The sequence below is a fragment of the Pleurodeles waltl genome, chromosome 6 (assembly GCF_031143425.1).
Source record: "Pleurodeles waltl isolate 20211129_DDA chromosome 6, aPleWal1.hap1.20221129, whole genome shotgun sequence".
Taxonomy (NCBI): domain Eukaryota; kingdom Metazoa; phylum Chordata; class Amphibia; order Caudata; family Salamandridae; genus Pleurodeles; species Pleurodeles waltl.
Window position 1 is genome coordinate 1,650,926,360 of NC_090445.1, and position 12,499 is coordinate 1,650,938,858.

Genomic DNA, 12,499 nt, shown 5'->3' on the forward strand with positions numbered 1-12,499 from the left:
ATGGTGGGGAATGCCATGTAAAGGCTGGCAGAGAACAAGGTTGTAATCAGCAGAGTGGCACTGAGTTCAGCGCCTCCCTGGCTGATTACAACCAGGACTGCCATCAGCCTGTTGGTACCTTTGATTCTGGGGGGACGGCGTTTTTAGGCGAGTCTGCTTGCCAAACTCGTAGTGAGGTAGTCGGACTGCCACAACCGCGGCAGTCCGACCACCACCGAGAAGCTGCCGGTCTTGTGATCTCCAGCCTCGTAATGAGGCCCTTAGTCTTTTTTTCTGGTTTTGAGATTGCTCCAGCTGGTCTGAGGCTGATGAGGGCTCTGTGAGGTTAGAAACATCTTTGTAGTGGGCACGTTGTAGCTTCAAATTCTGACTCAAAAACCTCAGAGTGAATGAAACTGCAATCCTTAACAATCTCAGGTGATCCTTCTCATGGATCTTGAGAAGCCTTACTTTTGTCCTCCTGAGTGGGATAAAATTCTCCTTGATGCTAGATTTCACCTCTTGTCTCTCCTGAATCTCTCAGGTAGAGGTCCTCAGGTACAGCTTCTTAGGTCTAGGTCAGAGGTTCCTAACCTTTTGACTTTGGTGGACCCCTACTTTATCATTACTGGAACCTAGGGACCCCCAGTGAATCCGTATTGGAATCCGGGTACCCCCAATGAGACATTAATGAAAGCTGGGGACCTAATTTGTTATTATTATTTGATTTTCTAAGCAGTCGCAGACCCTCAAGGGTCCCCGGACCACAGATTGGAAACCACTGGTCTAGGTATTTATCCAACCAGGCCTCCAACAGTGTTCCGTGCCATCCACTCCTGTTGTGGCCGCAGCATCTTCTACACATTCTTCAGCCTTTTGTGTCCATGAGGTTACTTGCTGGTTGCCAGCCATCTAACCCTTGGAGAGCAGTTCCTGTCTCTTGGTTCATGAGGATAGAAGGAATCAACTCAGGTTTCTTCACAGGCAGGTTATTTTTTTCTTTTGATGTTTCTTCTTGGTTGAGGAATGTTTTGAACATCTGGTTTTAGTAGGCTATTTAATACAGTGTAGGAGCTGGGTAATTGATGATTTCCTGGTCCCACTCACTGCAGAATTCCCTTCCCACCAAATCTTGATCCTCTTTTTTTAGCACTAATCCTGCTTAACTGTAAACTTTCCCAGAGGCCTCTTACAAGATGGGGGCAGCAGGCTCCCCTCTTAGATCACTAGGTACCTTCTAGATCCATCTCAGGATGAAACAGTGTCTGACACTTAGGGCCTGATTATGAGGCTGGCAGTCTGACCACTGGCCCTCTAGCCCTGTGGGGAGGAGAATGTAGAGGAGCTGGTGGTCTCCCCCCCAGCCCTATTACAATGTTTCCACAGTGGAAACAGTGCAGCAGCATTGGTTTCAGCTCCACATGGAGCCAAGGCCAATGCCATTGCACAGACGGGGTCACAAGCACCCTCGGAATGCGCACTATTTGCCATTGAGGACAGTGTGCATTCCGAGGGTGCCGGGCAGGGACCCCTGCACTGCCCTAAACATAGTCGTGGGCAATTGAGGGTTCCCCTGTGGTCCCCAGCACTGCCTTTCTGCCAGCCTTTTCATGACAGGGAATCCACCATGAAAAGGCTGGCAAAAAGAGGACTAGTGATCAGCATGGTGGCGCTGAACTCAGCACTGCTGTGGCTGACCACGACTCTGACCGCCACCAACCCCATCGTGAACCATGTTCCTAGCAGTGGCAGTGGTCCCCTGGCAGTCCAACCAACAGGGTTGTAATATGACAGTCGAACTGCTAGCAGTGCAGCAGTCCGACTGCCACCATACTCATAAGGAGGTCCTCAGTCTTCCTTATGTCAGCTCAATACCAAAAAGGCATACCCTTTCTAATTTCTTTTATCATGCCATCTGTTCCTGTCCCCTCCCAAATAGTTTATCCCAGTTAGGCATTCATTGATTGCCCCAGAAAAGCTGACCTGCCTTAGAAGATGAGGCATTATTTCTTAGCAGCACACTTCTTCAAACTTATTTAGGATACTAATTATTGGCACTGAAGGAAATGGGATGCCTGCAGACATGGTTTATACCTGATAGGTTTTCAGGCAGCACAAAGTTTGATTCTTAAGAGTTGCGTTTTTCTCGAGATATCAAAAATCTACCGCTTTGGCTGAACTACTTTTTTGATGAATTAGTGAAAATAACTTTAAATTAAGTTTCTAGAATGTTCCTCTACAATATGGGATAGAAGGGTTTTTATTTAAAGTCAAGTTTCTACAAGAAAAAATGTCATATTAAACATAAAAGGACAAATAGCATTTGGTAGATGTTCATTGTAATGACATGTTTTTGTTTAATATTTAACATGTCTTACTTTTATACTTTAAAGCTCCAACACTTTACGAGTGCGTAAAAAGTATTTTTAAAAGACAAAACACATTCCTCTGACGTGTTACTACAAGGCTTTGAACTTCAGCCTGATATGTCACAAAGGGGAACCTGGAGAGAGACATTTTAGCTACTGCATGTGAGTGGTATAAGTTGCCAGCCCATACACAGCACTACATTTCAACACCCCAGGCATATTTCATGTGCCAACCTACCAGGGTCTTACTGGAAAGTAAATAAGCAAATTGGCTTTGTCTAATTTCACTTCAGTTCATGCACACCGAGCACACGTAGTGAGGCCCTGAAAGAAGGGCTCACAGTACACATAGCAAAAAGAAAAGAAAAAAATCAACCCATCTAAATCTGACAAAGCTAATGATCTTATGCAGGAAAGGAAATATTGCTACCCTACCCTACTACTGACACATATTGTAGAGCACCAACTACCAGTTTTGCTGATTTGAGCCAGATGCTCCTAGCTTGAACCTACAGAGCTTTTAGCACGCCTGCCTGTATCCAGTGCATGCCTTTTGGTCACTCCACTCCAGGGGCTCTACAGATCATTTCCGATAGCTACGTGTAACTAGCTCACCCCTGTGTGGTGCCCCTGACTGCCCATATGCAATACATGTCTGTAGGCTGCTCCCCTATTGCTCCTGGTTAGCCCCAACAGAGCAATTTCCAAGGGCCGCTTGCAATCAGTGTATTTCTCTGGCTTATTCACCTGTCTTTCCTAGGTGAATTCCACGGAGGAATTACCTTGGCAAGCAAATACTGAATAGTGAATATTTGGCATTTTTTATTGTTGATAACGAAGGGCTCAATGTGTCTTGTGGAAACGAGATATAAAACCTTTGCCTCTTAGATTTGTGATTTGCCATATTAGCTTGTCAGCATCCTTTTTAGATTTGTCTAGTTTCACTTGTTGTGGGCCTTGCATTAAGGACTGTCTATATCTGGCATGCTAAGTCGCAGGGTAAAAGATAGACATCAAAATATTGATGATTTGCTTTTTTGTACTGTTGCTTCTGAATGTTGCAGTAGGTGGTAAAGGGCCCTCTGTTGGCCTTACAAGTATGCACAAGCCTCTCTGCCCAGAAAGCAAAGCAACACAAATCACAATAGGTGCCGCCAGATGTATCAAGCAACTTTGCATTCGCAAACAGTGCGAATCGCAAAATTCGGCCGTTTGCGAATGCAAAAATGCCTTTCCAGATGTATGAAAGGCATTCTCTGTGCAATTTTAAGGAATCATAAAAATAGCGATTCCTTAAAATTGCGACCCGTTTAGGAAATCGCAAATTGCGATTCTCTAAATAGGAAATCGCTAATAGGGAATTCCTATTTGCGATTTCCAAAGCTCATGTATCAAGCATTTCCTAAATGTGAATTGGGCATTTAGGAAATGCAATTACCACCAAATCCAAGATGGTGGTATGCATGTGCAATTTTTAAAAATGCATTACACATGCATTTTTTTTAAATAACATGTTGCGCACACATGCTCCTTTGGGCATGTTTGTGGTTCACATGCCCGCAAATATTTTTTTGGGGTGTATCAGAGGGGGCTTTAGGCCCCCAGCACCATGGGGTTTGCTTCACCTAATTTGCGAACTCCTAACTGGAATTCCCAAATTAGGAAATGCTAAACCATTCGCACCTATGGGCCTACAGGCCCATAGGGATGAATGGAGTCCCATTCTCTAATTTCGATTCAGTAATAGCGATTGCGAATTTTAAGAAATCGCTATAACCGACTCGCAAATTTCATACATCCCATTTTGCATTTCTTAAATAGCAATTTCTTAAAATTCGCTATTTAGGAAATGCAAACTGGGAGTTTGATAAATCTGGCCCTTGGTCTTTAGAAGGATAACAGGCGGTGCTGCCCTACTGAAGGATCTAGATTTGATTGGTTTGAGTATGAAATACTTAAAACGACCTTGTAGGAAGATGAATGTCTCCGGGTTGCAAACCTCATAATCAAAGGTTGGAAACAGATTCCTATAGTGTGAGCCCCAAGGGACATATTCACAGAGGTAATGCACTAAGCCCATTTCCTGTACATTAAGGTACCTTAAACAACATTAATTCATGTCACCTGACAGCTCAGATTAATCAAGTAAGCACCAGACCTACTGAGCAAATCAAAACATCAATTGAAAAACATGCATAGCACAACGTGTGCAACAGATGCTGTTTCATAGCTGCCCTCCCCAGCTCATGGGTTGGAAATTAACTAGCAGATGAAGTGATCCAGCTCTGATTAGTGTTACACATGAAGTAGGATTGCAAATCTGAACACTATTATCCAGTTAATGCCTCTGGATGTCTAATGATTACTTGAAGGTAATGTAAGAGTACTATTTCATATTTCTGTAACTCATTCTGCAAACGGATTTATCAATCGAATAATGTTGGTTACTATTACTCAGTTCCAGAATAATGAACTGTGTAGACATGGTGCATCACTGGCTTTTTAGAGCCAAACTGTCTTAGAAATCACGTAGCACAGTAAGCAAAGATGCTACACTGTGTGAAAGGGAGACAGCGCCAAATCTACAAATAAATGACAGTAACACAGTCATTCCCTATGCTGGAGAACTTTAGCCTGCATAACCCCATGCACAAACCTGTGCACCACAGTGCAAGGGTAATGTTTGATGTCTAGCATAGGATTTGAACTGGAATGATACCCTTCTAGAAGAATATACTATGGCAGTGGTTCTTAACCTGTGGTCAGAGGACCTCTGGGGATCCATGAGGCCTACTCAGGGGGTCCGCAACGGCTTGTAAAAGTAAATAATATCAGCAGATTTCTAAATTTAAACCTCAACGACCACAGCACATTATCCCTACTGGAGAACCTCGCTACCATCGGACTCAAATAACTGGTCACCTCCCCAATCCACTCAGCAGGAGTCAAGCTCGACCCTATCTTCTCCACTAGCAACAACATCCCCTTCACCCACACCTCTGAACTACATTGGACCGACCACCGCTGCGTCCACTTCTGCTTCATCAAATCCACCGAGCAGCACCGTACTCACTGCTACCCGAGCAAAAGCTGGAACAAGGTTTCCGAAGATTAACTTGGCACCGCCCTCCGCAAAACACCACAGCCGACCTCACCGGATGCCAACACAGCATGCAACTTCCACCTATGGATCTCCGACTGCGCCAACACTCTGGCTCCCCTTGAGAAACCCTCTGGCAAACAGCCCTCAGAGGAAGCCAGCTGGTTCTCCCCTCCCTCCAAGAGAAGATGGAGGAGCAGAATACCCTGGCTGACCACGCAGCCTTCAAAACTGCTGCTACCATACACCACCACCTCATCAGAGTCACAAAGAAAACTGCCACACAGGAACGTGTTAACGCCAATGCACACAACAGCATAGAACTCTTCACTGTGATCAAAGAATTTCCCAAACCAAGCATGGATACCACAGACATCCCCCCCTCCTGAGACCTCTGTGACAACCTTGCCACCTTTTTCCACCACAAGATCATAGACCTCTACAACAGCTTCACAACTCTGGAATCACTCACCCCACCTGCAAACACTGCACTCAAATACTCCAGTTCTCAGCTGACCCTGCTCAACTGGACCACCCTCACCACTGACGACACCGTGAGGGTCATGAAAGCCATCCACTCTGGAGCCCCCTCTGATCCCTGCCCCCACCAAATATTCAAACGAGCTGACCCCACCATCAACCCCAAACTCTGCCGCACTATCAACTGCTCCATCAAGTTTGCCACATTCCCTGAAGACTGGAAACACACAGAAATGGACCCCCTGCTGAAAAAAGCCTCTGCTGCCCGACAGACCTAAAACATTACAGACCCATCTCGCTGCTACCCTTCCCAGCCAAAGTCATTGAGAAGGCCATCAACGCCCAACTCACCAAATTCATCGAAACTATTCACACCTTGAACCCCTCCCAATCAGGCTTCAGACTTCAGAAGTAACCACAGCCCCGAGACTGCACTCCTTGCCAAAACAGATGACTTCTGCAGTCTCTTCTACCAAGGCAAAACCACAGCCCTCATCCTCCTAGACCTCTCTGCCATCTTCAACACCATCTCCCACCACACCCTCTGCCCAAGACTCCACTACTCCAGCATCCGTGGCAAAGCCTTAGAGTGGATCCTTTCCTTCCTCACCGGCCAAACCCGGAGAGTCAAGCTCCCACCATTCTCTTCAGAACCTATAGAGATCAGCTGAAGAGTTCCTCAGAGCTCCTGTCTGAGCCCCACCCTCTTCAACATCTACATGGCCACTCTTGCAGACATCATTAGAAACCAAGGCCCGTATTTATACTTTTTTAGCGTCGCATTTGCGTCATTTTTTGACGCAAAAACGGCGCAAACTTGCAAAATACCATTGTATTTTGTAGGTTCTCGCCGTTTTGCGTCAAAAAGCGGCGCTAAAAAAAGTATAAATACGGGCCCAAGTTCTCAACATCATCTTCTACGCTGAAGACACCCAGTGGATTCTCATCCTCCCTGACAGCTGCTAAAAGCAACTTTCACAATGGGATGAATGCAGTCGCCACCTGGATGAAGGACAGATGCCTCAAACTCAACTCTGACAAAACTGAAGTTCTCGTCCTGGGCATCACCCCCTCTACCTGGGATGACTCCTGGTGGCCCTCAGCACTGAGAACCCCTCCTCTACGTCAGTAACCTTGGCATCATCCTCGACTCCTCGCTCTCAGTTAACCGCCAAATCAATGCCGTCTCATTCTCCTTCTTCCACATGCTCTGCCGGCTTCGGAAGATTTTCAAGTGGATCCCCACTGAGTCCAGGAGAATGGTCACCCAGGTGCTTGTCAGCAACAAGCTCAACTGCTGCAACGTGCTCTGCTCAGGCACCAACCAAAAACTCAAAAAGAAATTGCAGAGAATCCATAACGCCTCGACCAGACTTATACTGAACATCCCCTGCCACAGCCACATCTGCAGACACCTGAGAGACCTTCACTGGCTCCTGGTCTACAAAATAATCATCTTCAAGCTCCTCACGCACTTCTACAAGGCCCTGCACAACATTGGACCTGCATACCCCAATCAATACCTCTACTTCTAAACATCCACCAAACATCTCTGCTCTGCCCACCTGGCCCTGGCTGCTATGCCAAGGATCTGCAAAACCTTGGCCGGAGGAAGATCCTTCTCCTACCTTTATGCATAGTTCTGGAACTCTCTACTGCTACATCTCATGCAATAACCTTTACTGCCTCAATTCAGGAAGGACCACAAGACCTGGCTCTTTAACAGAACCCCACAACCCCTCCAACCTCCTTCTCCCTTTTATCCCCCTCCAGCACCTTGAGACCCTAATGGGTGATTAACCGCGCTCTACAAGAACCATTGATTGATTGAAAGTCTATATAAATAAAGCAGCACAATGTAAAATTAAACATTTTAGAACATTTTGTAAATGCAAAAGAATCTGTAATTGAAGACTAAAAAAATAAGTTGCTATCCTCAGACTTGATTTGTGGGAGTACTTCAAGTGCACAAACAGATTATAATAAGGAAGTTCGGCAGCCTCATTTAATTTAGAAAACTCTAACCTTCCCATTGAGATCATAATCAGATTATTATATTTGTTTGTGAATTAAATAAAATATTTAATCATTGTGTATTTGTTCGATGAATGGTTCTGTGTGTATTTTTGTGCATGTATTGTTTTCAGTTCAAATCATCCAAATTGCTTAGGTCGTGGACCACAATTTCCAGTAATTACTCAGTCGGGGTTCCTCGATTCCAATAATAATAAAATGGGTCTCCACAGGAGTCAAAAGGTTAGCAACCACTGTATTAATGCCTGATTTAGACGTTGACGGATGGAGTAAAGGCAGTAAGGGGGGTGGTGGACTTTATGTCTGCCACCCTGCCTTTACTCTGCCTGCCAAATTTAGAGTTCGGTCCTGGCTGCTTGTGGTGAACTCTATGCATTTGCATGAACTGTTGGCACAGTGGTTTTCACAAACCTATTTAAAGGTTTTGTGAGCCTCCAACATTGTGGAACAATCTCACAAAGCAGGAGTTTGTTTATTGGAAAAGTAAAAAAGTAAAAACTAATAGCCCCAACTATTGGGGGTTTTCCCGGTAGGGAGGAACAGAAAGAAAAGTCATCCGACCGCCTACTCTACCTAGGGCGGACTGTTGGATGGCATACCTCTGGTTCTCTGTAGTTTCTCAGGCCGTCAGTGGAAGGTTTAAGCTGGCAGAATTAATTTGACTCCATAGGCGTAAACCTGGTTGTCCGCTCAACTCAAAATTGGGAAGACCGGCCTTGAGTTTGGGGGCAGGGTATTCTACTGCCATTGCACAGCGCTATGTTCACTATATTCATAAAGTATTAAAGTTACAAGATGTCACCATGTTATGAAGGAAGAATTGCTGAAGAACTGGTCTTCCTTTCCAAATAGCATTGCAATATAGTAGTTCATTCAAAAAGTGTAATTGACAGTGATTATATCTATAACCAAGTGTATGCCTTGGACTGTTAAACAAAATTCGGGGCTAGATTGTTGTGGTCTTGGTGAAGTAAAGTCATCTGGTAAACATATACTCTTGTCATTTTTCTACATATGCAATTAACATTGTAGCAACAATATATTAATCAAAATTATATAGAAAATCAATAAATAATCTTACTTCTATTTTTATGCCTTGCTTACAGACTGCTTTAGTTGGAACATTTGTACAGCACACACACAAATGAAAACATTTCATGCCTGCCACGAGGAGGCACAGGATTTTGGGGATAATCCCTGTATAAATGATTTGTAGATATGGATTCGCATCCAAACCCATGCAAGGTTATATGGGAATGTCCACACACCACCCATGGAAGGGCCCCTTTAAATAAAGTCACACAAGAAAAGTAACACAAGTCAGTGCATTGAGCAGCTTTGGGCTACTTTGGGTTACAAACCGTCATAAATCATGATTAGCGTTAGATTTTAAAACCCATGTCAACACTCTGTGTCAGGTTTGCTTTAAAAAATAACTGAACCCTGATGCAAAGTGTTTGTAAATCTGGGTACATTATGTATAGACCCAATATATATTGTGGGCCAGCCCATAGCTTATCATTGGTTGACGTTCTTATCAATCTCATTTGCTTGCTTCTTACTCAAAGGCTGCCTTTCTCCTTCTTTTGTTTGTCCCTACCCTGGAGAATAGTTTTTAAACCATCCTTCTGATATGGGGACTTGTGTCATTCTGCTGGTCATATTAAGGGAATTACTTTTTCTCTTTTTTTGAGCCCCACATGGGAGTGCACCTGATATCTTGCTCTTCCGCATGTGTGATACTTTCCTGTCATATCCCAACCCGCTGCTCCCTCCATTTTGCTTTCCACCCTCAGGCCATTTCTTTCTCCCTCCACTCCTCTCCGTCATTCTCGGCCTACGTTTATCTGTCTTTTTTCAACCCCGACACCCCACCCCATCACCCTCTCTATAGCTTCTGTGCTCCTACTTTATGTTTGCTCCCTGCAATCTGAAATCCTCAGGAATCTTCCCTAAATCCGACTCTGTTTAATATATACATGCAGCCCCTGGGGGAGACTGTGTTGGCATCAGGACTTCAATAATCTTGTATGAAGTTGATACAGAATTGGTGTTCTCTCTTTCTCATTCTCAGGCTCCTTGTTCCTCGGCCTTCAGCCCTTGTCTTACTGCAGTGGCAAATTGGATGAATAACTCAGCTTTGAAATCAAATGAGGAAAAGACAGAACTTATGATCCTGGGTAACTCTCCTGATCCCCAGTTGGAGTTAGGATGGCCTAGCTCTCTTGGCTCTCCTGCTGTCCCCAAGCCTGCCATAAAAAGCCTGGGGGTCTGGCTGGACAACGCTCTAACTATGGATATTCAGGACACAAAATTACCTTCAGTATGCTATGGGATCCTGAGAACTCTTAGGAAAATCATTTGTCTGCTCCCCTTCTCCAAAGGAACAGCAGTTCAGACATTGATTTTACAAAGCCTGGACTATGGTAATTCCCTGTACGTTGGTGCTCCCAAATCTGCAATAAGGTTCTGCAGGAAGTGCAGAACTTCACAGCCCTTTTACTCCACAGCATTCCCAGACATGTGTCAGCACAGCAGGCTTTGAATTCCCTTCATTGCCTCCCTGTGGCCCAGAGGATCAAATTTGAGTCTTTGGGGGTCATTCTGACCCTGGCGGTCATGGACCGCCAGGGCCAACGACCGCGGAAGCACTGCCAACAGGCTGGCGGTGCTTCCGGGGGCATTCTGACCGCGGCGGTAAAGCCGCGGTCAGAAAAGGGAAGCCGGCGGTTTCCCGCCAGCTTCCCGCTGCCCCAGGGAATCCTCCACGGCGGCGCTGCAAGCAGCGCCGCCATGGGGATTCCGACCCCCTTCCCGCCAGCCTGGTTCTGGCGGTTCTCACCGCCAGAACCTGGCTGGGGGGAACGGGTGTCGTGGGGCCCCTGCAGTGCCCATGCCACTGGCATGGGCACTGCAGGGGCCCCCTAACAGGGCCCCACATTGATTTTCAGTGTCTGCGTGGCAGACACTGAAAATCGCGACGGATGCAACTGCACCCGTCGCACACCAGCAACTCCGCCGGCTCCATTCGGAGCCAGCTTCCTCGTTGCTGGTGCTTTCCCGCTGGGCGGGCGGGCGGCCTTTTGGCGGTCGCCCGCCAGCCCAGCGGGAAAGTCAGAATGACCGCCGCGGTCTTTTGACCGCGGTACGGTCTTCGGGCGGTTCCCGCCAGGCCGGCGGCTTCCGCCGGCGGCGGGGGTCAGAATGACCCCCTTTGTGTATTGTCCGCAGAGCTAGTCTAGACAATGATCCATCTATTTGTAAACCACTGATCACTCTTTATATTCGTACAGGAAGCCTACGGTTCACTAATGCCCGACTGGTAGTGGTCCCTCGCTTCAAGAAAACAAGGAGTGGTGGTCGTCCTTTCGGTATAATGCTGCCAGGCTTTGGAGTTCCCTGCCTCCTTCCTTGCAGGTTACTGATTCGGAAGTCTCCTTTCGCAAATACCTGGAAACACGGCTGTTTTGCTCCTCTTCAAATTAGTGAATGCTTGACTTTCAGGCTCTGTTCCTATATTATACTTGTTCTCGAGTGGCTTACTTAGTGCTGAGATGCCTACGGGTAGCTAGGCGCTCCATAAATGTTTAATAATAACAATAATAATAATAATAATAATACTCCTCTACATGCCTGCTTTTCATAGTACATTGTTTTATTTCACTTTTTTTCTTTTTAAGAGGGGTTGGAAGCTGCATTTTGTTACAACCCTGCCAAGTTCTCTAAAAAGAGCTTTCATTCACTTTACATATTTTTTAACTTCACACTCCAAAATGGGTGTCCACAATCTCAGAATGATAAATAAAATGTAAAAAATGTCAGCAGCAGCACATGATGAGTGCATGTGCATATGTGTGTATGTCTTCACACTGGAGACAGTCATAAAATTAGACAAAATGTCAGATGAACTTCATGATGGCAAAGAATATAAACACAGTGACACATGAATGTATATATGACAAACTGCGGCTGATTAGTTTTTTTTGCTTTTTTCAACGCTCATCAGCATTGGCAACACGAACTGGCAAAGCCAAAAGGTTGCTAACACCTTTCAAAGGTGTGACCTATAGGCTTTGCTAGTGTTCAGAAGCCTGCGGCCAGTGCTATCGAATGTCAGTGTGCTGAGTACTAAGGCTGTATACTCCTGATTTCACCTCATGCCTTTTTTAATCCACCACCAGATACTTTCTGCCTCTTTTTCTCACTCTTGCAGATTTCTTTTCATCCGTTTTCTAACTTTGTCCCAGTTTTTCCGTCGCTCTCTTCTTCTTTCTTTTCTCATTGCGTGTTTTATGCTCTCTTCATTTGTAAGTTGCATTGTATTGTGATAACTGTAAAATTGCATGTAAATTTACTGTTATTGTGTAGTAATTTCTCACCCTACTGTATAATTATGAGGAAAACTCATTGGATGGGAAATTAATGTCTGGGACCCCTTTGTGCAGTTGTTAACCCACATGAAATCTGCCATTTCTTGGGGTTTTCCTCAGGGTCGGATTGGGATCATAATTAGGCCCGGGCATTCCCAAAAAAAGTG